Source organism: Petaurus breviceps, unplaced genomic scaffold (genome assembly GCF_028583685.1).
Source record: "Petaurus breviceps papuanus isolate PSGF00001 unplaced genomic scaffold, PetGlider_PUasm1.0 90760, whole genome shotgun sequence".
NCBI classification, from domain to species: domain Eukaryota; kingdom Metazoa; phylum Chordata; class Mammalia; order Diprotodontia; family Petauridae; genus Petaurus; species Petaurus breviceps.
Genome location: NW_027187338.1, coordinates 621,522 through 647,934, shown reverse-complemented (window position 1 = coordinate 647,934; position 26,413 = coordinate 621,522). Strand labels below are relative to the sequence as shown.

At 38.7% G+C, this 26,413-nt stretch overlaps 1 protein-coding gene and 2 pseudogenes across 1 annotated transcript in view; 2 read left to right on the top strand and 1 right to left on the bottom strand.

Annotated features, from left to right (window-relative positions):
* Positions 1 to 26,413, top strand: part of CSMD2 (CUB and Sushi multiple domains 2) — a 1,071,431-nt gene that overhangs the window by 607,508 nt on the left and 437,510 nt on the right. The window lies entirely within an intron of this gene.
* LOC138146357 (calmodulin-1-like) lies at positions 6,024 to 6,745 on the top strand (annotated as a pseudogene).
* Positions 6,865 to 10,573, bottom strand: LOC138146355 (glutathione S-transferase omega-1 pseudogene; annotated as a pseudogene).

The window sequence follows — 26,413 nt, the reverse complement described above, 5'->3', positions numbered from 1 at the left end:
GTAGTTTCAGTATTGAGAAAAGACCATTAGAATTAAATTAAAAGGTCATGGAAGAAAGCAGTTTCAATTAAGTACTGAGGTCACAAGCCATATAGTAATAGATTTATAAAAGACAGAGGAAAGAAACTAGATTATAGAATAAGGTAATCACTTAATAATGCTTTTTGACTGACTTACAAATGTTCCTGGGATGACCTGGCCCAGTTGGATTGTAGGCCATGCTCCCTGCTGGTTATTTTTGTAGCCTTCTGGTGCTTTTTTGCTCTTTACTCAAGTGATATTGCTTGAGATGTTTTTTTTTTCAATTTCCTCTGTAATGTTTCGCATCAAGCTTGTTCTCAAACTAGTGTTGTTCTTTGCTACCATGTCTCTAAGTACTTGGTGGCTGATGTGGTTTCTCTGGTTTTAAGCCTCCTTGTGGTAGTGTCTACTTTGTTTTGGTTTAAATCCCTCTAAAATATTCATTGTCTTTACTTTGAGTTTTTTACATATTGAGTCAAGTTTATTCAACCAGTTGTGTTGGATCTGCCATTATTGTACACAAAGTGTTTTTTTTTTTTCATTTTTATCCTTCTTGTAAAATTGGTATTTATTTCAATTTTTATTTCAGTTTGTCAATAACATGACTGCACAGGGATATTTTCTTTGGGAATGATTGCTATATCTGTAGCAAGTCATTTCCTTTCTCTTAAGATATAGTCAATTTATTTTTGTTTGTGAATGATGTTGTTCAGTCCTTACCACATCCAGTGCCTTCTACTCTCTTTGAAAAAACTAATCATAGAGTCCATATGTGCCTTTTATATTTCTTGATCCTGAATCATGTTTTCTCAGTATATGGGAAAAACTCTTTGAGTGGGGATATATGTGTAAGCTTTTCTGTTTAGCTTTTCACCATTTTTTTTGTTTTGAGTATATTTATGGTATTTTTTATAACTTTCTGACCATTTCCTCTCTGTGGTGACTGCTCATCATCTTCATCTAGATCTTCCCCACCTCCACCTTCCTATTTCTGTACAGGGCAACTCTATTCACCTAGTCCCTCAGACTTCCAACCTAGGAGTTATCTTCAACTCCTTACTATCTGTCATACCCACCATACCCAATCTGTTGCCAAGGCTTGTCTGTTTTGCTTTTGCAAAATCTCTTGAATATACCCCTTCTTCTGGTGTTTTTTTGCTCTTTATGGAAGTGATATTGCTTGAAATATTTTTTTTTTCTCCTCTGACACTGCCATGCTCACTCCTGGACCATTGCAGTAGCCTGCTGACATGTTTGCTTGCCTCAAGTCTGACCCCACTCCAGTCTACTTTCCATTCAGCCACTAAATAATTTTCCTAAAACATGTCTGACCTTGTCACCATTGTCACCTTTCTACTCAGTAAACTCTATTGGCTTTCTGTTGCCTCTAGGATCAAATACAAGATGCTTTGTTTTCCATTCAAAGCCACCCCACCCCCACCAACATTCTTTACCCCCCTCCACCTTTCCAGTCTTCTTATACCTTACTCTCTGACATATACTTGTTGATCCAGTGACATTGGCCTTCTGACTCTTCCTTGAATAAACCATTCCATCTCTTGCATCCACACATTTTCTCTGGATTGTCTCCCATGCCCAGAATGCTTTCCCTCCTCAGCTCAGGTTTCAGGCCTTCTGGCTTTCTGTAAATCCCAGCTAAAATTCCCTCTTTTACAGTAAACCTTCTATAATCCCTCTTATTTCTGTTGCCTTCCCTTTGTTAATTATTTCCTATTTGTCCTGTATATAGCTTTTTTATGTGTTATTTCCTTCTTTTCTTCTTTTTTTTTGTTGTTATTTCCCCTATTAGATTGTGAGCTCCTTGAGGGCAATGACTGTCTTTTACCTCTTTTTGTATCGCTGGCATTTAGCTCAGTACCTGACTATAAGGACACAAAGTTTGTAGGGGGGCAGACTATCTTGCCAGCTGTGCCAATTGTAAGGCCAGATGTAAGGGTACTGATCTGTTTTGCCCTGATATTTCGATCACAGGGACTCAGATGTTCTGAGACAATACTGGTTGGTTGTTGTCCTTCATTCTGGAAGAGGACCAAAATGACATCAGTATGCTAAAGTCAAGTTTCAATGTGTCTGACTGTGGCTGACCAGACTAGTAGGAGCTCGGAATACTCAACCGCAGGTCGGGCACAAATAGTCCATGTAGACATTTGGGGTGGATTTTCCAAATTTGTGCATCCTGTGTTTCCTTTGAGCTGTCTCAATTCTGCTTTGCTCATAGAGCACAGCACCTTTTCTGATGTGGGCACACCATGCTGAGCGGTCCTGTGCTAGTGTCTCCCATGTTACACAATTCCAAAATTCTTAAGAGAGACCTTGAGAGTGTCTTTGTATTGCTTCTTTTGACCACCATGTGAATGCTTGCCCTGTGTGAGTTCTCCATGGCGCTGGTAGACTGTTCAGGTTTCGTAGAGATACACCAATGAAGTCAGCACCATGGCTCTGTAGACCTTCAGTTTGGTAGTCAGTCAAATGCCTCTTATTGCATATTTTCTTTAGGATTATCCCAAACACTGAGCTAGCTCTGGAAATGTGTATATCAACTTCATTATCAATGTGTACATCCCTGGAAAGTACACTACCAAGCTAAGGGAACTTTATCCATAGCATTCAAAACTTCTCCATTTGTCGTAACTGATGGTTCCATGTATATATGGATGGTGTGGTGGTGGCTGATGGAGCATCTGTGTTTTCTTGGTGTTAATTGTTAGGCCATTGAGAGCCAATGTGGCTTCAGAAAGGGTCAAGGAACAGTCAATATGTTGTTTGCTGCCCTACAACTCCAGGGGAAATGCCAGGAGAAGAACAGAGGTGTGTACACAATGTAGATCTGACCAAGGTCTTTGATACTGTTAGTTGTGAGGGCTTATGGAAAATTGTTGAAATTTGGCTCTCTGGAGAAGTTCATCAGCATTGTTTGTCACTTTCATAATGGTATGCTTGCCTGGGTTCTAGATAATGGACAATACTCTTGTGCCTTCCCAGTCACCAGTGGAGTGAAACAAGGTTGTGTGCTTGCTCCTGTGCTAAGAAGTTTTTAGCATATTTTTTGCCATGTTCTCAAATGCTTTCAATGAGGATGAACATGGCATCAAGGTTAGCTACTCCACCAGTGGTAAATTCTTCAATTTGAAAAGGCTACAAACCAAGACCAAAGTGGAGGGAGTGTTGGTGCATGATTTTCTGTTTGCAGATGACTGTGTACTCAGTGCAGCCTCTGAAGCCGAGATGCAGCAAAGTATGGATCAGTTCTCTGCTACTTGTGCTAATTTTGGCCTATCAATGAGAGAATACAGAGATACCAAAGAAAGAGGAGCCCATGTCAACTTGGTTGTTAAGTGTAGATTTATTGGGTTAATTAGATTGTTTAGAGGAGTTTACTCATGAGACCCAGTCCTTGGTGACATGAGAACAGATTGGTGTAATGATGAATCCCCACACCAACTCCAGGCTAGGTAAGATATTATATAGAAACAGAACAAAGAAGGCATGTTGCCTAGGATGGCCAAGGGTCACCTGCAAATGTTCCAAGAATATAGCTGGAACTTATTTTGCTGTTTACATTTATTTGTTCGAGGTAGTTTACATTCTTCTTTGGAGTTAGAGGTCACATTCCCACACTGGCCTATAGTAGGTAGTTAATAAATGTTGATTGATGAATTCATCTCCCATCTTTCTTCCCCTTCCCCAGTGAATACTTTAAACTCTTTCCTTTGGCCACCCAGCACTGAAAAGTAAATTTCACTATTTTTACTGCCTAGAAATCATCTTCCATGCCACTTGCCATCCATCTCCACATCCTGCCTGAAAGTGTATACCCCTTGTTTTTTCCCTTCCTTATTAGAATGCAGATGCCTTGAGGCTGGTGATACAAGTTTTTTGTTTGTCATTGCATCCCTAGTGCTTAGCTCAGTGCCTAGTACCTAGTAAGTATTTAATAAATGCTTCTTTTAATTTTAAAAATTTTTTATGAAGAGAATGTCAGTATGGATGTAGCTTGGTAAGAATGCAAACTTTTGGGGCTGGGTAGGTGGCGTAGTGAATGGAGCACTGGCCCTGGAGTCAGGAGGACCTGAGTTCAAATTCAGCCTCAGAGACTTAACACTTACTAGCTATGTGACCTTGGGCAAGTTATTTAACCCCAATTGCCTGCCTTCCCCTCTCCAAAAAGCAAAAAAAAAAAAAGAATTGAAACATTTATTATTTATTAGATGGTTTGTAAATTGTGTGATTTTTAGTGTCCTATGCCCCATTTTTCCCCCTTGCCCTCCCACTATTAGTGGAAAAGGACTTCAGAGGACTGCAGTCCTTAGCTCTGAATTTCAAAGCAGCTATTTAATAGACTTAAGCCAGTGTTATGTATGAAAATATTTCCAGACAACATTTATCTTTCAGCTTAGCAATTTGGATCAAAAGACTTTCCTAACCTTTTTTCTTCCTTCCATCTGATCTATATGTAGCCTTTGAAGAAATTATTTCCACTTTTTTCAGGATTTATTGTAAAAAAAATCCTGGCTCATCAACCAGTTATAACGTGTTTCTTTGCACAAGGATGCTATCTCTATTACATCAATGGATCACTTGTTTTTTAGATAGTGATGAGATCTGTGTGTCCATCTTCTCAGGCCCAAAATACAACTTAAATAATGAAACAGAATAACTTTTTTCAGAGAGAAAAAAAGGTATCCACAAGCTACTCTTGGAACTTCCATTCTAAGGCCATTTCTTTGCTTGATCCTGACGTCTTCCTTGATACATGACTCTTGTGCTATATGCTGCATGTTTTTATGACACCATTGTTTTGGTGACATCTTCTTGGGCAAAAATAATTCTTTTTTAGATTGGTAATTTCTGTTTTTCTCAGATTTTATGTGTATTATGTTCCTTTGCTGTAGACATTTTAAATACCATAATAGCATCAGAAACCCCATCTGGCCTGATTAGACATTCTAAAAATTATTTTTATGTACCTCAGTAAATAGTTTTTAATGTTTAAGAAGAAAAGAAAAGAAAAACAGTGATTCCTTTTAAAACCCAGCTAGGGCAGGACTGAAGTGTGGTGAATAGCCAAATCATGGATGGAGGAAGGAGAATTCCTGTACAGGAGGAGAGAAAGTGAAGTAAAAATCATAAACCAAAAAGTGAGGCCAGATTGATCCTTAGGTTTTTTGATTGCTTTGATAAAGTGGGGAAAACCAATTGTAAAGGAAACTGCAAACTTAAAGGTAATCCTAGCTCTGCTACTTACTACTACCTGAGTAACTTTTCAAATCACTTAAACCCTATGGTCCTCAGTTTCCTTATCTGTAAAATGAAGGGGTTGGACTAGATGACTTCTGATCTACCTTCCATAATGCTTCCTTCTATAATACTGTAATCCTATTGGATTAGAAGGGATGATGTGGGGTGTCTAAGGAGATGACTGTTGGACTCATGCCTTTTCCTCAGAGCATGTCTTTTATAGCAGCTCCTTATATTCTCCACTGCTTTCCATACTTTGTACTGCCATGCTAGAGAAATTGTTCTATAGGCCTATTGTTCAACCTCCTGGCTTAGCTGTGTCATTATGGCTATAGGCTTAAATACTCTTTCTCCTTTCAGGATGCTAATTTCCTATTTCACATGCCAATTAATTCATACATCCTCTCCTTAAAATCATACCTTTGCAGTCCAGTATATAGTAGAGAAATGGATACCATGCATTTAAAAAAGATTGTTGAAGAAAATGGGAATATTTAGCTTAAATTATAGAAAACATGGGTCTTCCTTACTTACTTGTGGTAAGGAAGTAGCTATGTTTTTGTTTGCAATCCTTTCCCCCCCACCTCCACCTCCCCACCCCCCAGGAAAAGAGAGCAATAGGTACAAGTGGCATAAAAACATTTAGACTTGGGTGTGAGTATGCAGTGGAGGTAACGGATCCGGCAGGAGCCATGCCCCCTGCTGAGCTGGGAGCCTCAGTTCCCAGCGCCACTGGACCCCCAATCCTCCCTCTTCCTCCTTCCTCTCCTCTTCTTCCTCCTCTGGTGCCCAGAGCGCCCATGCCCCACCATGGCTGACCAACTAACTGAGGAGCAGATTGCAGAGTTCAAGAAAGCCTTTTCCCTGTTTGATAAGGATGGAGACAGGACCATCACCACCAAGGAGCTGGGTACAGTGATGCAGTCCCTGGGTCAGAACCCAACTGAGGCTGAGCTCCAAGATATGATCAATGAGGTGGATGCATATGGAAATGGGACCATTGACTTTCCTGAATTCCTGACCCTGATGGCAAGGAAGATGAGGGACACAGACAGAGAGGAAGAAATCTGAGAGGCATTCCGAGTCTTTGACAAGGATGGCAATGGTTACACCAGTGCTGCCGCGCTTCGTCACTTGATGACCAACCTTAGGGAGAAGCTGACCTATGAGGAAGTGGACGAGGTGATCCGAGAGGCGGACATAGATGATGATGGCCAAGTTAATTATGAAGAGTTGGTGCAGATGATGACCGTGAAGTGAAGGCCACGGGTAACTGGTGATGCCCGTTCTCCTTTGGTCTTTCTCTCCTCTCGCTGGCACACGCTCTTTCTCCGACACTCTTACACAACCTGGTTCTAAGCCAACCCTGACTGATAACTGAGAATCTGACATAAAGCAACACGAGATTTGTCCAAAGTTGCATGACTGCTCTTTGACCTCCTCCCTTCTTTCTTCCCTCTCTGCCCTGGGACGTCTCAGCGCCTGAGCTGACTCCACCCCACAAAACCAAGCGGGGCTTGACTTGAAAAGTTACTCAGGAGCCTTCATGGCTCCCTGTAGGTCTCCTCCTCTCCCTTTGATTTCTTACCGTTTTCGGTGGCCAGTGTTGGTCGCATGCCGAGAGTGCAGCAGCGTGGGGAGAGTGTCACTACCTGGGGCAGGAAAGCCAAACCCTTTAGATGTTTGCATGCGTCTGGCACTTGTGGTTCTGTGTTCGAAACATTTGGGGGGCCATGGCGAAAGGTCTAGAGGAGTTCCAACATGAGGTGTTGGGGTGGGGGGTTGGTGGGCATGAGGAAAAAGGGGTGCTACCTCATGTAGCCTTTGAAATTGAGGAGAAGGTAATTCTAGACACTGGTTGTAGGGCTAAGACAGATGAAGAAAGTAAGTTCGGGATGGACAACATTACAAAACCCATTGGCTTTTATTCCCAAATCATCAGCGATTGCTAGACCAAGTTTTTGCCTGTGGGAGAGGACAGGAGAGGTGTCCCTGCTCCTTTGGCACCTTGTATAAATTGTAAGTGTCCATACTCCTAAAGCAATCTCTTGAGCTGTTCTGTAAATATCTGGTGCTAATATCCTGCCCTTTTCCCTTCCCTGTCCCGCCCCTTCTGCTCCAGCCCCACAGTTTGAGCGAATGTGTCAATGGTCGCTTGGCTATGTGCTCTGATTTTATTTTTCAGGCAAAATTCATATATAGCCTGCAGGTGGGGGTTGACCCAGCTACCATCATTGATCATAGCTGCAATAAGAGTAATAATGTAGGAGGCCCGGCCCCTCCTCTGCCCCGCCTCGCGTCTCTGTAGGGACTTTCTGAGCTAGGTCTGTGCTGTGTCTGCTAGTCACTCCTCCCTCCGCAGGAAAGCATGATCAGCAGACTCTCTTCTTACCAACAGCCATTTTTCTCTTAACTTAACATTTGGGATGAAAAAGCAGCCATAGGCAGACTGGTTCTTTTTTCCTCCTTAGGTTCTTTCTTCTTTCCCTCTCTCTCCCTCTCACACCCAACCCCTAATGCCCAGATGAATCAAACTGATCCTTCTCGGGCCTGGCAAGGAGGCAGGCCTCCTGACACACGAGAGTCCACTCTCCTGAACCACCCCCTGGTGCCTTCCTCCCAGGGGAAGGGGAGGAGGAAATCCAGCCAAGGGCCATGGTGGGCAAGCAAGGTGGGATGAGGCTATGGCTATTTGGGGAGTGCTTTTATTTTGTTTTGTTCTGTTTTTTAAACTGGGCAATACTGTGATCAGTTCAAGCTGTGAAGAAAAATATAGATCAATGTTTTCCAATAAAATACAGTGACTACCTGGGGGGGGAAATGTAGACTTGATGTAAGGAAAATATTAACAATTAAGAGTTATTTTAAAGTAGAATGAGATTCCTCAGTAAGTATATTGAGTTCCTTATCAAGGAAACTAGGTTTTGTAGTGAGTGGGGGTGGGGGAGGTGTCTGGAACAAGTATTTATTAAGTACAGCTGTGTTCCAGGCTCTGCACTAAGCACTTTACAAATATTATCTCATTTGATCCTCAGAAGAACCCTGCTATTTTCTCCTCTATTTTGCAGTTGAGGAAACTGAGGCAGACAGAGGTTCAGTGACTTGTTCAGAATCATACAGCTAATAAATGTCAGATCTCAAATTTGAACTCAGGTCTTCCTGATTCCTGGTTTAGCACTCTGTCCTCTGTGTCACCTTGATGCCTCTAGATAGAGTACTGAATTTGGAGTATGATTAAAAGGAGATGTTAGTTTAGGCCTCACCCTGTCAATTAAAAGCAATCTCAGGAAATAAGACAAAGGGAGTTTATTGGCATCCCAGGGCATCAGGTAGTTATAGTGTGGTGGGCCTACAAATTCCAACTTTCCAGCTGTTTTTATGTGAGGGCAACTAGGTGGCACAGTGGATAGAGATCTGGTCCTGGAGTCAGAAAGACCTCAGTTCAAAATCCCACCTCAGATACTTACTAGCCGTGTGATCATGGGATAGTCCCTTGACCCAGTTTGCCTCAGTTTCCTCATCTGTGAAGTGAGTTGGAGAAAAAGGAAATGGCAAATCACTCCCGTATTTTTGCAAAGAAAATCGCAAATGGGATTATGAAGGGCAGACAGGACTGAATCAACTGAAGAACAACAAACAGCTGCTTTTATTTTTATTTTTTTAGAATATTTAGAAATTTTAATTGAGAATTTCTTGGAAAATAAGGATTATCAGACCTTAGACAAGCTCAAATGAGATTATTTTGTTGTGAAGATATATTGGGAATATACAATGGAGAAGCAGTAGATTCTGTAGCTGGTGTTTTGATAGGCCACCTCACAACCCATGGGCAAAGAAAGACTGGGATTATTTTGAAAGTAGAGATAAAAGAAGGCTTTATTTGTCTTCATATCAGTGGAGAAAGCTGCAGTTGTGGAGTGCTCTTCATGACTGAGACAAACTGCTTCAGAGCAGGGGTGTGGTCCATGCAGTCAGCTATCTCCTGGGATTCCAACTATTCAAGCAGGGCCAGATGAGATAAATCATAGATGTAAAGTTTTCACCAAGGAAAGTTGTCTTCTGCTGAATGTCTTATGGAATTCTACTTTCTTGGCAATACTGTCTTTTTCATTTCATACAGCTATAAGAAGAACATCTTTGGCCAAAGATGACATCTTAGAAAACAACTCCAAAATCATCTTTTGTAAAGCTTTCTCATTTTGGATCTTTTGGAAACAGTTTCTTTCCTGGATAAACTTTATTTAGGTATTTTCCAGATCTGGTACTAAATCAAGGTGGTGCTTCTTAAAGAACCATTTAGGCTTGTTTTTCAAGTTAATATGATGACCTCATACCTTTGTCCAACAACAGCAAAACAATTTATATATAAGGTTAAGAAAATCCTGTTTGATAGGGTGGCACAGGGAATAGAGCATCGGCCTTGGAGTCAGGAGGACCTGAGTTCAAATCTGCCGTCAGACAGTACTAGGCCTGTGACCTTGGGCAAGTCATTTAACCCCAATTGCCCTGCCTTTCCCCCTCCAAAAAGCAAAAAAAACCAAAACAAAACAGAAAGAAAATCATATTTAGTAGACCTTTTAATGAGGAGGTAGAATTAGTGTCTCCTTAGCTCCTCATTGCAAGCATCATTGGGGGATAGGGTTAGGGCTAAAGAGATGGGATTAGCCTTCTGTTGATGGGAATTGTCTGTTGCAGATGGGATTGGTCCTAAAGCGATTGAGCCCTCTCCTCCAGGCTGTCAGAGCCCTGTACCCAAAGCAAGGTTAAAACATGGGGATCAAAAAAAAAAAAACATGGGTGACACTCATACTGATTCTGTCCCAATGGCTGACTCTGTAAAGTATGTACCTTATAACTTTAGAGGAAGAGTGCATAAACTGGGTGGATGAGGAAATAAGGTAGGAGTGACTAATGAATTGATCCATAAAGAAAATTTGGAATTTCTTGGACATTAAGTGACAAAATATTTCACATGTGACTGGGAAATGGTATATTGTACACATTGATCAACTAGTAGGTTAGTTGCAATGAATAGTTCTTGTTTGTCGATTTTGAAGGGACCGGTGAAATCATGGGTGATGTCTTGATTTATGCTTGCATTAGACTTAAGTGAGGCAGAGTTGCACAGTCATAAGCCTCACTCTTCTCCAGTCATTTAAGTCCAGCCCAGCCCCATATGAAATGGATAAATGAAATATAGAAGAGTTGGCATCTTCTATATCTAGCCAAGATTTAAGTGTTCCACAGTACCTGCTTCAGCCGCTTCATGGCCCTTGGAATAAATTGTTCTCATCTGTCCATTTCACCAGGGAAAATCTTCACATGCTTGGAGTTTAACATCCCCTTGTTGTAATCTAAACTTTTGAAGTGAGGAAAGGAATGCTAACTGATAGGCCACAAGATTTAGTACTCAAATAGTGGGGAAAGGAGAATTTTTTAGTTTAGCAATTGGTGGTTGTGAGATGTGGCCAGATTTAGACCCCAAAGCACCCCAGTGTTCTCTAGTGTGATGGTGGTAAATCCTTTTTTAGGCCATTTTGATTGCTTTTAGTTGAGCTTCAAGTAAGCTTGGGCAGCTTTCACCTCTCCTATGTAGTTATTAACTTCAGGTTATTGTTAGATAAGTGTAAGGGAGGTGGAGAGAACAACAAAAAAAGGAATAAACCCAAAGTGGAAACTACAGGTCATAGTAGAAATTACTATTTCCTGGGTAACTGAGTTATGATGAAGTTCTTTATAGGTAGTAGGGTAGCCCAGTCATCCTGAGACTATTTCTTTTAGGGTTACACCCATCCTTCTAATAATCAAGGTTTGTATGGAAGCTGTTTTCTTTGCCTCTTCCCTCTTTCTCATCCGCATAACCAACTAGTTGCCAAGTCTTAGTTGTCAGGTCTTGTCAGTTCCACTTCCACAGCATCTTTTGTACTTGGTCCTGAAGAGGTTACCCACTAAGAGGGTTAAGGTTGCTCTGGAGACCCCAAAATACCAACACACCAGGTCCTGCTGAATGAATTCGACTCAAGTCTTATCAGCCAAAGAAAAGTAAAATTTATTAAAAGTTCACTTGCATTAGACACAGAGTAAAATATGGTGCTCTCACTATTCTATGGCATTTTATGTGGCTCTCACACCATGTGGTGTGAGATGGGGTCTTATATACAGAAGGTTGTGGGAGGAATCTAGGGGTGGTCTAGAGGAGGAGTTTGGGGGGGGGTCTTCAGGAGGAGTTAATGAGGTCAATGAGTGATTAAGGGTGGCGGGTAGCTGGAGGCTACAGACTATGGTGAGCTAGGCCAGTTCAAGGGTGTACAGATATTTTGATATGCTCAAGGGTGGGAAGTAGATGAACAATGGAGGGCTAGGCTAGTAACTAGGCTAGTAGTTAGCACTTAGTAACTAGGCTAGAAGTCTGGGGCTAGCCACAATGTAAGGCTTATTGCTTCATGCAAATGCCCCATCAAATGAGACAATTTAATCTAGAGACCAAGGGAAGTTCCCAGAACCTGTACCTCAAGGACTCAAGGAGGGCTGGAGGGGACTCCCAGAGCCCATACCTCATCAGTCCCAGTATCCCATTCTCTTCTCACACAGATACTTCTTTATTTTATCTCTTTTTCACTTCTCACCTGTACTATTGGCAGCTAGGTGACACAGTGAATACAACGCTAGCCCTAGGAGTCAGGAAGACCTGAGTTCATATCCTATATTTTCTAGCTCTGTGACCCCTTAATAAGTCATTTAAATTCTATTTCAGTTTCCTCAACTGTAAAATGAGGGATAATAATAGCCCCTACCTCTCAAGTTTGTTATGAGGATCAAAAGATATAATATTTATAAAGTACTTAACATGGTGCCTGATATATATTAGGCACTTAATAAATACACGTTTCCCTCTCTCCCTTCCTATTTTTATTAAATATTTTCCCCCTAATTATGTGTAAAACTAATTTTAACATTTGTTTTTTAAAAATTTTAAGTCCTAAGTTCTCTCCATCCCTCCCCTTCACCCTTCAGAAGGTAAGCAGTTTGTTATAGATTATATATACTTCGTCATGCAAAACTTAGTCCTATATTGGTCATGTTGTAAAAGGAAACAGACCAAAAAAAACCCCCAAAAAAACAAACCCTAAAGAAAAATAAAGTTTAAAAGAGTATGCTTCAATCCCTTTTATACTCCATCAGGTTTTTTTTAGTATTTTTTTTTTTACCATTAAGTCCTTTAGAATTGTCTTAAATTGTATTGCTGAGAATAGCTCAGTCATTCAGAATTGATCGTCATAGAATGTTGCTATTACTGTGTACAATGGTCTCCTTGCTCTGCTCATTTCACTTTGCATCAGTTCATATAAGTATTTCCAGTTGTTTTTTTTTGGGGGGGAGCAGTCTGCTTGTCATTTTTTTTTTTTAAAGCAATTGGTGTTAAGTAACTTGCTCAAGGTTACACAGCCAGGTGTTTCTGGGTGGGTGCTAAGTGTCTGAGCCCGATTCGATCCCCAGGCCAGTGCTCTTACTTGCTGTGCTGCCTGGCTGCCCCTCGCTTGTCATTTCTTAAAGTACAATAATATTTCATCACAATCACATACCACAACTTGTTCAGCTATTCCCTAGTTGATGGGTATCCCCTCAATTTCCAATTCTTTGCCATCCCAGAAGGAACTGCTATAAATATTTTTGTACATATAGGTGCTTTACCTTTGGGATACAGATCTAGTAGTGGTTTGCTGGGTCAAAAGTTTTATAGTTTTTTTGGGCATAGTTCCAAATTGCTCTCCAGAATGGTTGCATCAGTTCACAAATCCACCCACAGTGCATTAATGTCATTTTTCCCACATCCACTCCCATATTTGTCATTTTCCTTTTCTGTCATATTAGCTAATCTGATAGATATGGAGGTGGTACCTTAGGGTTGTTTTAATTCACATTTCTCTAATCAATAGTGATTTAGAGCATTTTTTCATATAACTATATATAGCTTTGATTACTTCATCTGAAAACTGCCTCTTTATATTCTATGACTATTTGTCAATTGAGGAATAACTTTTATTTTTATAAATTTGACTCAGTTCTATAAATATTTGAAAAATGAGGTCTTTATAAGAGAAATTTGCTGTAAATTTTTTTTTAGTTAGGATTAATGTATATTTCCACCATCCTATTCCCCTGTTTCTTTCTCTCTCTTCCCCTCCCTCTCTTCTTCCCTCCCCTTTCACATTCCTCCTTCCCTCCCCATTCACATCCCTCCCCTGTCCATTCTTGAAAGTGTTTTGCTTCTGACCACAACATCCCCCAATCTTCTCTACCTTCTATCAGCACCACCTCCCTTCTCTTATCCCCTTCCCCTTCTGTTTCCATGTTAAAGATAGATTTCTGTAACTGAGTGTGTATATTTTCCCCTTTTTCCAGCCAGTTCCAATGAGAATAAGGTTCAAACACTTACCCCTTTCCTCTCCCCCATCTTCCCTTCTACTGTAGAAGTTCTTTTGTACCTCTTTTAAGTGAGATAATTTACCCCATTCTACCTCTCCCTTTGCCCTTCTCGAAGTGCATTCCTCTTTTTTGTCCATTAACCTTATTTTTTTAGGTATCATCCCATCATATTCAACTCACCCTATGTCTATCTATGACAAATGCCCTAATAATGAGAAAGCTCTTAGGAGTTACAAGTATCTTCCCACTTAGGAATATAAACAGTTTAACCTTATTGAATCTCTTACAATTTCTCTTTCCTTTTTACCTTTTTGTGCTTCTCTTGAGTCTTGTATTTGAAAGTCAGATTTTCTATTCAGCTCTAGTCTTTTCATCAGGAATGCTTGAAAGTTTTTTTTTTTTTACTTTAAATGTCCATTTTTTTTCTCCTAGAGGATTATACTCAATTTTGCTGGATAGGTGATTCTTGGTTGTAATCCTAACTCCTTTGCCCTTCAGAATATCATATTACAAGCCCTCTGATCCTTTAAAATTGCTAAATCTTGTATTAGTCTGACTGTGGCTTTATGATATTTGAATTGTCTCTTTTTGGCTTCTTGCAGTATTTTCTCCTTGACCTGGAAGCTCTCAAATTTGGCTATAACATTCCTGGGAGTTTTTATGTTGGGATCTCTTTCAGGGGATGATCAATGGATTCTTTCCATTTTTATTTTACCCACTCAATCTAAGATATCAGGATAATTTTCCTTGATGATTTCTTGAAAGATGATGACTAAGCTCTTTTTTTGATCATAGTTTTTGGGTAGTTCAGTAATTCTTAAATTATCTCTCATGGACATATTTCACAGGTCAGTTGTTTTTCAAATGAGATATTTCACATTTTCTTCTATTTTATTCATTCTTTTGATTTTGTTTTATCATTTCTTGATATCTCATGGAATAGCTTCCCCTTGGCCAATTCTAGCTTTTAAGGAATTATTTTGTTTAGTAAGCTTTTGTATTTCCTTTTTCATTTTGTCAATTCTATTTCTTATTTTTTATAAATTTGTTTGTTTACTTTTAGATTACAACATTCAGTTCCACAATCCCTTGATATCCAGATTTTCTCCCCTTCCCCCTCCCCATATAGGCATGTAATCAGACATAAGTTCTACAAATATCTACATATTGAGCATTAGTCAAGTGGTAAAGAATTATAACCAATGGAGTGAACAAGAGAAAGAAGTAATGAAACAAAACAAAACACAAAAGAGAGAGGAAGTAGTTTCCTTCACTCTGCATTCAGACTCTATAGTTCTTTCTCTGGATGTGGATTTCCTTTCCATCTTGAGTCTTTTGGAGTTGTCTGCTAACCTTGCATTGCTGAGAGGAGCCCAGTCTATCACAGTTAGTCATCACAGATACGATGTGTCTGTAATTGTATACAGAGCTCTCCTGGTTCTGCTCTTCTCACTCAGTATCAGTTTATATAAATCAGTTCTATTTCTTAAGAAGCTCTTTCCTTCAGTGAATTTTTGTACTTCTTTTACCATTTGGCCTATCCTGTTTTTATTAAGGTATTGTTTTCTTCAGTGTTTTCTCTGTGTGTGTGTGTTCTTTACAAAGCTGTTGACTCTTTTTCATGATTTTCTTGTGTCATTCTCATTTCTTTCCCCAGTTTCCCCCCTACTTCTCTTATTTGACTTTTAAAATACTTTTTGGACTCTTCCAAGAATACTTTTGGGGGGGGGTGGCCTGACACCAATTAATATTTTTTTAAGGTTTAGATATAGCAGTTTTAACTTTGTTGTGTTTTTCTGAGTTTGTGTTTTGATTTTTCCTATTACCATAGTAACTTTCTATTGTCAAGTTCTTCTTTTTTTTTTTTAGTTTGCTTATTTTTTCCAACCTATTTTTGTGACTTTTAACTTGATGTTAAAGTTGGCCTCTGCTTCTGGGGTTGAGGAAGCACTGTCCCAGTCTTTAGGTTTTTTGTGCAGCAGTTTTCAGTTCTTCCAAGGTGATATGATCTAAGGAGAAGTGTGTTTACTACTCTCCTGGTGAGTGATCACAAGCACTTTTTTCCACCTTGGAACTGTGCTTAGGGTGCCCGTTCCCCTGCAACTGGAAGCTTGGTGTACTAGTGCTCCTCCTTGCCATGGGACTGTGACCTGGATCCATGTATGCTAAGTGCAACAGAGTCCTACACCCAGTGTCAGCAAAGGAACCCCTGTAACTTTCTTGTGACCAGTTGTCAGAGCCCCTCACTATGTGTGGGATGAGAGCTCCACAGTCTACAGCTGCAAGCAGCTGTGGCTGATTCAGTTGCCTCCAGAGGTCTGCTGTTGGTTTCCTGGGGTGGCCTGCACTAGACTACACTTCACTTTCACCCCAGTATGACAGATCTTTCTTACAGACCTTCTAAATTGTCTTTAGCTGAAAAATTGTGTTACCTTGTCTTTTTGTGAATTCTTCTTCTCCAGAATTTGTTTCAAGGTGTTTAAATTTAAAGTTCTATGGAGGTGAATTTGGGAGGGCTCATATTAATCCCTACCTTTTCTCTGCCATCTTGGCTCTGCCCCACTCTCCTTTTTATTGTAATGGCTTCCTAATTGATTTCTTTTTGTGCATTCCTCCCTTCACCAATCTCTTTTCCACACAATTTACAAATTAATATTCCATGGCACTACTTTACTCTACTACTCCAAACTCTTCAGTGTCTAACTATTGCTTATAGAAAAAAAATATATAAAATCAGCATGGCATTTAAAGCCCTCAAAAGTATGCCCCTCATCTATCTTTCTGGACTTCTTTAATATTAATAGAAACCCTCTTTCATGCACTTTCCAGGGTGTTATAGAAGATACTCTTAAAGCTTAAAACTGCACCAAGACTTTTGGATAACCTCCATATTCTGGCCAAATTTGCCTGCTAGTTGTTCTCCAATGTGTATTCCATTTCTGGTCTCCATTATTGGCTGGAGTCTTATGCATGGAATGCACCTCTTCCTTGAGTAGTGTTTCTTAGAATCCTGGAATTCTTTTAAGGTTCAACTCAGGTATATCTGCTAATACAAGAATTTTTCTGGTTTCTTACCCACCCAAGATACTAGGGCTCTCTTTTTCCCCAAATTATCTTCTGTTTATTTAAATGTGTACATGTGATATCCTCTTAAGTAAATTGGAGGGCAGGAACTCTTTATTTATTTATTTTTCCTTTGTATTCATTTATAGAGAGGCATTGTGGTACTCTGGTTTCAGTCAGAAGATCTGGGTTTGTTTCTGTTTCTGAAGTATGTTAGTGGTGTGACCATGGGCAAGTCATTTAACCGTTTGGTGCCCCAGACAACTCTAAGACTTTAAGTTGAAGAAAAGTTGCTGATTTTCATTAGTAGAGGGAATTTCCTACTAGAAGTGCCCAACAGAGGCAGCTAGGTGGCACAGTGAATAGACCCTTGGGCCTGGAGTCAGGAAGACCTGAGTTCAAATCTTGCCTCAGACACTTACTAGCTTTGTGAACCTCAGCAAGTCACTTAGATTCTGTCTGCTTCAGTTTCTTCAAGTGAAGAAATAATAGTGCTTCTTTTGTGAGGATCAAATTAGATACTATCTGTAAAATGTTTAACATAGGACCTGGCACATATTAGGTACTTAATAAATGCTTGTTTCTTTCCTTCCAGTGCTAGTTAAATTACAAGTCTTGAACAAAAACAATCCTCAGTGCCTTTTGTATAGTAGGAACTTATTTTTTGAATGGGATAGTATAGAATGTAACACCGAGAATATTTTTGTAGAGTTTGACCACTGGACTTGGAAGTGATAGGCTAGAAAGCAGTGAATGTGTTCCTGGAAGGCCATGGAGAGTGATGTAAGGAAATCTGATTAAAAACTTTGAAGCATAGTAGGATGAAAAGACAAAGCAGCTAGTAACACAGTGGATTGAGTGCTGGGCTTGGAGTTAGCAATACTCATCTTCCTGTATCCAATGAGATCCTCAGACACACTGCTGTGTGACCCTAAGCAAATCACTTAACTGTTTACCTCAGTTCCTCATCTGTAAAATAAGCAGGAGAAGGAAATGGCCAACCACTCTGGTATCTTTGCCAAGAAAACTCCACATGGGGTCATGAGGAGTCAGAACTGAAACCACTAAGCGACAAAAGGACACAAAGAGAGCATGAGCAGATAGAAAATTTCCTTCATGAATTGTTGGCTGATCTGACGTTTTTTGCTTAGGGGTTTGGTACAGGGGAATTGGTGAGCTAGGAAGGTCTCTTGTTTGTGTTGACAGCGGTTTCTCTCTTCTAAAAAATGTCACAACCGAAATAATTCACTCTAATGAATGCTCTCGTATGGAAATATTTTATTGAGTGGCAAGTCTCTAATGAACAAAGGACTGGTACTTTCCTTTTCTACGGAACCTTCCTTCCACATATCTGCTGTTGTAACCAGTGGTATAACTATTTCATCATATTGTCCTCCACGTTGTCTTTTGAAAGAAAAACAGCCTTCATAACCTTTATTTAATACATAACCTTTCTTTAATAATTCCACCTGATGTGGATTTGGGCATGACAAATGTAGTTGGCCCCACTTGTCATATGATATGGCTCATTAATTCCTTTGTTCAGTATTTTCTTTAAAAGAAACCAAAACATGCTTCATTGATTTAGATGAAATAGCTTGTGGGAAATCTTTTAAAAAATTATTTTAAACTTAAATACACATTATTTTGTCTTAAGGCGTCAGAATATATAATAAGAAAAGAAAAAAAACATTATAAACTTAAATACTAAAATTTAAAAATGAAGTAAGAAAAGAAAAAAAAAGCATTGCCATTGTACAGAAGAACATGAGAGGATTCAAAATATACGGCAATAAATTTCCATTTCCAGAAAGACTACATAATAACTGCTACACATTGTGTTGAGAGTTGTCCATCTTTTCTTTGCTTCCTTCTAAGTTTTATTGTGTTCTCTGCTGTGCACTTTTTACTTTGTTGTTTTCTTCCCCCTTCTTCTCTCACCTCCCCCAAGAAGTCTACAATTGGGTGAGGACATACATACTGAAATACATGTACATATATATGTGTATATATACATGTACATATACATATATACACACACCCCTATAAACAAAAACATTTGTATACATATACATATACTCATATGTACATGTACTTACACATGTGTACTTAGGTATATACTTAGATATCTATAATCATATGCATATATAGACATATACATTCACATGCATCTATATAAGCATACTATACTTGTTCTCTGTTTCTCTGAGGGTGTATAACATCTTCTTTCATAAATTCAAGTCTTTCCATCTTTTTCTAAGTCTACCAACTCATCATCATTTCCTGCACCTCAGTAATATTACAACCTTATACTTATATAGTTCTTTTCTAAAACAATATTGATAAATGTGGCTGACATATAGTGTAGTTTCCCCATTTTTCTCTTTTCATTAAATATTTTAGCTTTAACTTTGTCTGAGATCATGATTACTACCGCTGCTTTTTTTCCCTAATAAATTCTACTCTTGACCTTTATTTTGTGTTTTATGTATCTCTTATTTCCCTCCTGACTCCTCTACTTTACTTCTACCAGCTACCTTGCCCTTCTATTACTTAACCTACCCCCCTCATTTTTTTTGGAGGGGGGAGGCAAGGTAATCAGGGTTAAGTGCCTTTCCCAAGGTTATGCAGTTAGTGTCAAGTGTCTGAGGCCAAATTTGAACTCAGGTTCTCCTGACTCCAGGGCCGGTACTCTATTCACTGTGCTACATAGCTGACCCTTAACCTATCCCCCCCCCCCAAAGATTCCTCCCTTATATTCTCCCTCTCACCCTTTCTCCTTGTTTCTATCTGAATTTAGAAGACTTTTATAGCCTTCCAAATATGTATGTTTTCCCCTTCTTTATCCCATTCCCATTAATCTAGACAACCTTCTATATCCCTGTACTATTCTCTCACCCTTTTAATTCTTTATAAATTTAGAAGACTTTTGTTCCCTTCTAGATGTATATATTGTTTCTCTTTAACCCAGATTTTCTGTGAGTAGGGTTCCCTCTAAAATCCCTCCCTTATCCTCTCCCCTCAAGCCCTTAGTCTTTTATTTCTTTCTGAATTTAGAAGACTTTTATACTCATATGTATGTATGTATGTATTGATCTCTCTTTAACCCATTCCTGATGAGAGTAAGGTTCCAGAACTACCTGTCCTCTTCACCCATGTAATTCTTCTGTGTCAATTCTTGTTCTCCCACCTCATTTGTATAAGATAGTTATTCTTTCTATCTTTTCCTAAATGGTTTTACTTTTTAGAATCACATCATTCTCAAGTCTATCCCAATCTTTCAAACTATCCAATGATTAATAACAGTCTCAGACATATGTTTTACATTTCCTCATATAAAAAGTAAATAGTCTGTCCTTACAGAATCCCTTTTAAGTAGTCTTTGATGTATACCTTTAATCCTCTTGGATCTTGTATGCCAAATTTTTATTAAGTTCAGTTTTTTTTTGCAACAAAATCCTGAAGTCTGGAAATTCACTGAATGTCTGTTTTTCATTCAAAATTTTGCTTAACTTTCCTGGGTATGATATTTTTGACTGCAACCCCATTTCTTTTGTTTTTCAATATATCGTGTTCCAAGCCCTGAAGTCTTTTAGTCTCACCACTGCTAGGTCTTGTGTGAGTCTAACTGTGACTCTACTGTATTGAATTTTTTTTTCCTAGTTGCTCTTAATGTTTTCTTCTTGAACTGGGGATTTCAAAATTTGACCATGATATTCCTGTACATTTTCCTCATAGGATCTCTTTCAGGTGGTGGTTGGTGGATTTTTCTATTTCTACTTTTCTGTATTTAGACACTTTAGGACAGTTTTAATTAATTATTTCTTGTATTATTGTATCAAGATTCTTTCTTTGATTATAACTTTCAGGTAGTCCAATTATTCCTATGTTTTCTCTTCTTGATATGTTCTCCAGATCAGTTGTTATTCTTATGAGATGTTTTACATTCTCTTCTATTTTTTCATTCTTTATATTTTTATTATTTCTTGGTCTCTTATAACTTTTCTCTTTTTCCCTTGTCCAATTCTAATTTTCAAGGAGTTGTTTTCTTCCTTAAGATTCTGGATCTCCTTTTCCATGTGGTTGATTTTCTTTTCATAATCTTGTTTTTCTTGGATTGCTTTAAAAACATTTTATTCCTCAATGTCTCTCATTTGATTTTTAAAGTCTTTTTAAAGTTGTTCTATGAATTCTTTTTGAGGAGGTGACCATTTGTAATTACTCTTTGGGGTAGGAGAGGCTTTTTTGCTTCAGTATCTTCCAATGAAGATGAACCCTGGTCTTCTGTATTCCCATAGTAACTTTCTATAGTTGGGTTCTTTCTTCTTTGGCTGCTCATTTAAAAAAATTTATTTGTAGCAACTTATTATTGAAATTACCTCTAGTCCTGGAGTATAGGGGATGATGCCCCTGGCCTCATATCCTCCTTCAGTTCTCCCCTCTGGCCTGGAACTGAAACCTGCCCTCTTTTAAGTGCCCATAGCCAGCAGTATCCCTACCACACTGCCTCTGTACTCACCAAGCCTGTGCTGGTTCATTCTCATACAGGGCTGTCTCAGCATACATAGCTGGGTCTGGTGTCCTTTATCAGCATAAGTTCCCTCAATCTTCCACTGCTCAGGTACCCTACTCCCCACACTCTCTGGAACATAGAAATCCCTGTGGCTGAGGCTTGAGGCTACCTCCCAACCCAGCTACACCCCAGGGTTTACTACTTGCTGTTTCAGCAGAACTCAACTGGAGGTGTTTACATTTCACAGGGACCAAACCTCAGTCCTGGATTTTTCTTTGGATCTTCTCCAGCTGTCCCAGGAGGACCACTGTTCTGTCAAACTCTTGTTTATTTTTACCTCCTGTGTTCTCCCTGAGGCAATATTTCATCTTTTTTTGTGGGGGAAATCTGGAGAGCTTGGAATTTTCTGAACTACTTTTCCATCTTTCCAGAATCCTCTCATTATAAGGAATCTTTTGACGTATTTTTTTATTTGGCCCCCAACATAATGCAAGTATGTCTCCTTCGTGAGAAGAGTTCCATCCTTGATTTCCAAAAAAGGTTAGTACCAGTCCTCCCATCAGATAGGAAGTTATGTTGGGTAAATGGCTGAACTTCTTTGATTCTGCATTGCAAAAAGGGAAGAACTTTTTCTATTAATCAGACTTATTAAAGACTCTCTATGTAGCTCTTTATTACTTTATGGATTGTCTATGGATTCTTTTTCAATGCTCATATTCTCCCTGCTATTTAGTACATTTATTTAATTCTTTATATGCAGAAAATTGTTATAATTTGAAATGCTCTATTCCTTCCTTAGTTTTTGCTTTTATATCTTTCTTCCCCCTCCAGATACTCCTTCCATCTTTGGATTTGTTGCTCTCTTCTGACTAGATTTTTCTACTTATACCTCCTAGGTCTGTTACCTTGAGGATTTCAGACTTAGCTCTTTGGTGTTCCCATTGAGTCCTAGCAGGAAAAAGCATTGTGTTTAGACCATGATGTCTACTAGAACTTCCCCCACTGTCTTTTTTGTTGATTGTGAACTAATCCTCCTGACAGGTAGGTACAGGCTTCTTCATTCTGGTGAAAATAGGGATATAACCACAGCTTTTATTTTGTTTGCTTCATTTTTTATTATGCTTTTTAATTTTGTAGATTTCTATCAATTTATTTTAAAAATTTAATGTAATTTTTATTTTATATTTTGTAGATGTCTGTTGATTTGTCTTCTCTTAGACTGCCACCAAAGATAAAAAGCAGTCCCTTAAAGGCACAGTTTCTTTATCTTTTAATTAAGGGGGTTAGACTAAGTTCATTTTCACTTCCAAATTTATGATCCTAGTAAAGAGAGTTTTAGGCCATCTAGGCCAATTGGTAACACACTTTTTAGGTAGACAAAGTTACATATAAATGAAATGTGATGGGAATTGTATCCCTGGGGTATCCTTATGTATTGCCTGTCAGGTCTGGATTGACTTTCTGAGACTGTACGCAGACAGATCTGCTTAGCAAACTGGTAAACAAAGAGATAGTTTTCTTCATAATTACCCAGCACTTTAGTGAGCCCTGTTTGTCATATTTCTCTGGTTTACAGAATGATTTGTTAGGAAAAGGTCCACATTTAGAGTTAGAAGAATGAGGTTTCAGCTTTCTCTTGACATTTGTTATCTTTGCAACCATGGGCAAATTACTTTACTTCTATAGACTTCAGTTCCTATTACTTTAAAATTGGAATAAGAAGAATCTACCTACTTTAGAGGATTGTTATGAGGAAAGTACTTTGTAAACCTAAGCTGCTATATAAGTATGAGGTGTTGTTGCTTTCATCATTTCTTTTTATTATGGGTGCACCTCAAACCTGAACTCCACTCACTGAACCTTGCCATTAACAGCATTGGAATAGAAGTATACATAGTATTAGATGTCCTGCAATCAGGGAGCCAACTGGACTTAATCTAGTGCTTGCTATTAGATAGGAGAGGATTATCACAGAAGAAGGAACATTTAGAAGTCATAATCATAACATAAATTCATGGCATAATCTGCATGCTGTGGAGCTGGCTATTCCACCGAAGCAGGACTTGTTCTCTAGGGAGGCATTCTTGGACTCACAGTATTCAGCTAATATGAAACAGAAGAAAGGCCGTACTTAGCATATTGCTACCATAAATGTTGCCCCAGTGATTCTTTGCATGAAACAAATCATTGTGCTTTATGACACCTTCTTTCTTTCTTCATATTATTTTCGTAACCTGGCTTTGAGCATGTCATCCCTCAATTTATATCTTTTGATCCCAAACTGCATCCTCCTTAGTCTTCCCTTTCTATTTACTGCCTATCTTTTTGTTTTTCATTTTGAAACTGATTGTCACTTGCTCTTTCTGATCCTTAGAATGAAACTTTGGGCATAGACCACTAGCCTGGTTTTATGAACTCTGTTTCCTCAAATTACCTGCTAATCTCCACTTAACCATATAGACAAGCAATAGATATGAATGATGTCATATTCTTTATTAAGTGTTAAGTAACTTTTAAGAAAGGAAGAAATAAGAGACTGGCACCAACTGAAAGGAAATTGGCTCATGGTACATGTGCCTGAGAGAATAAAAAAACAGACTTCAGAATCCTGAAAAAATCCTCATAAGATTAAGATGGTGGCCAGTTTGTTAGCACAGGGTTAAAATCCAGGACTCCTGCAATATACACAAATGGTGTATTTGTGTAGTTAAACTACTTCTGTGTATTGGAAACAACATTAACAATAAAGGGTTATATACCTACAAAGTCCCTGGAATTTGTAAATATTTAATGAAGAAATCAGAACATCTGGTGTCCTCTGGGCTTCTGCCTTTTCCTGTGATTCTCTGAAGTTGATTGTAAACTTAACACTATGCCAGGGAACCATTTCATTTAGTTAAACCCATACCTAAACAGGGACTTCCCTTTATAGTATCCATGACAAGTGGACAACCCAAGAAATTATGCTTTCCTTAGTACCTCCCTGATGATGTCTGGGAGGTTTCTGTCGTCTTTACACAAAAGAAATAGCCCTGAGAGTTAAGCAACAGTTTTAAAACTATCAGAAAAGTACTTTAATGACTAATTAGTTACTCATAAAGATCAAATATCACATTTTAAGTTATTAACTTTTTTGCTACAAAAAGGGAACAGAATGTGTCCGACATTGTAGTGTGGGTAGAAAGAACCCCTGCACTGAGGAGTTAGGAGACCAGACTAGCATATGCCACTAATTGAGCTCTCTGGCCTTGGAAAACAGATCCCTTTCCCTTTCTGATTCCCTTCTATACAGTTGCACTAGGTATTCTTCCATCAAATGCTTTCCAATCTACAATTCTTTCATTTCATTATAATTCATACCAAGCCCTGGGGTGTTACCTTCCCTGACCTTCTTAAGGCTTTCAATAATGTGACTATGTTTCTTTGACACCCTTGATCTTGGTCAATGGATTATTTATAAAGGTCTCTTTTGACTCTAACATTCAATGAGTCTATGATCCTGTCTTTGGGCACTCACCACCACGTGGTATTTTGATAAATGAAACCATGAAATCTAATTTCAGATGATGAGACCTAGTTGGGTAACACTCCTTAGTGCATTTTCCTTCCCAGCAAGAATTCAGGAAGGAAATAATAAATTTGACTTTGGTCTCCATGCTTAAACTCTGTCTGTTAGAAGGTTTGAATTTGGTCTCTTTTGGAATCAGTAACATTCAAAGACTCAATAAACAAGATAGTCTCCCCACTACTAAATTATGAAATCAGCAAAATTTATCTTTGGAATCACCAGATTTTTTTTCTGTGAATTTCCCTATCCCCCCCTTTTTTTTCCTTAGGACTCAACCCCCTAATCTTTTCTTCTCTTCTGCTCAAATCTCATCTTGGATACTTTTTCTTCACTGAAGAAGTCATCAGGTTCAAATTCCTCATTTTACAGATAAAGAAACCAAAGCAAAAAGAGGTTAAATGACTTGCCTAGGATCAGAGTGTTATTAAGTTTAAGGAGTATTATTATTAAATATCAAGTTTAAGGAGGATTCAGACTCAGATCTTTCTGCCTCAACATCCAGCATTCTGTGTACTACCTCACTGCCTCATATTTCTTATAGCACAGTAAAATTTTATTACTTTTATTCACCACAATTTATTTAGCCATTTCACCTATCAACAGGTATCTACTTTATTTCTAGTTCTTTGCTACCACTTGCTCTGCTGATAAATATTTTGGCACATATGGAACCTACTTTTTAAAAATTATCCTACAGTTATATGCCTACAAATGGAATCTTTTCTAGGTCAAAGAGCATAGACCTTTTAGTCACTTTCTTTGTATGATTTTTTTTGTATAGTTTTGTATATTTTATATAATTCCAAATTGTTACCATCAATTAATCAATCAAAGACCATTTATTAAGCATCTATTATGGACTAGACCCTATACTAAGTGCTTGTTAGCTTATATCTCCTCCCAGGTCAGCACCTCAGCTTTTGTGTCAGGGCTTTACTGTGCATGAGAGAGTATAATTTTTGTATAGATCTTTACTTGCTTATTTATATCACTGTGGGGCTGGAGAAATCCTGAGGGGGCCCCTGAATTGCTTTGTTTCTCAGGGTTTGTTAGCAGGGAGACTAAATTTTGGCCCCAGTAGTTACTACATGTTTAACCATAGGCAAGTCACCTAACCTCTCTGAGCCTCATTGTTTTTATCTGTAAAATTTGGGGGTTATACTAGATTGTTTCTAAGATCCATTTTATCCTTAAGTCCTATGATATATGAAGTAAACTATGATCTATGAAGAGAATTGACTTTGGCTTAGTCTATAGTTTCACAGATGAAACTATCTTACAGGCCCCACTTTTATCTAGTAATAGAGTAACAGGACACAGGACATCCACGTAGAGATTCCAGGGTCCGCTGGCCTAGGAATTGCAGTAAAAGGTTCTGAGGTTATATAGAACTCCAAGGCCTTTAGAAAACTTTTGTGGCAGAGATAAATGTGCCTTTTTCAAGATTCTCTGGAATTATTCTTTCATTGATGGCATTATAGCACTAAGAGTCTGGAAGTAACATTTAGATGGAGGGTGTGTGTGTGTGTGTGTGTGTGTGTGTGTGTGTGTGTGTGTGTGTG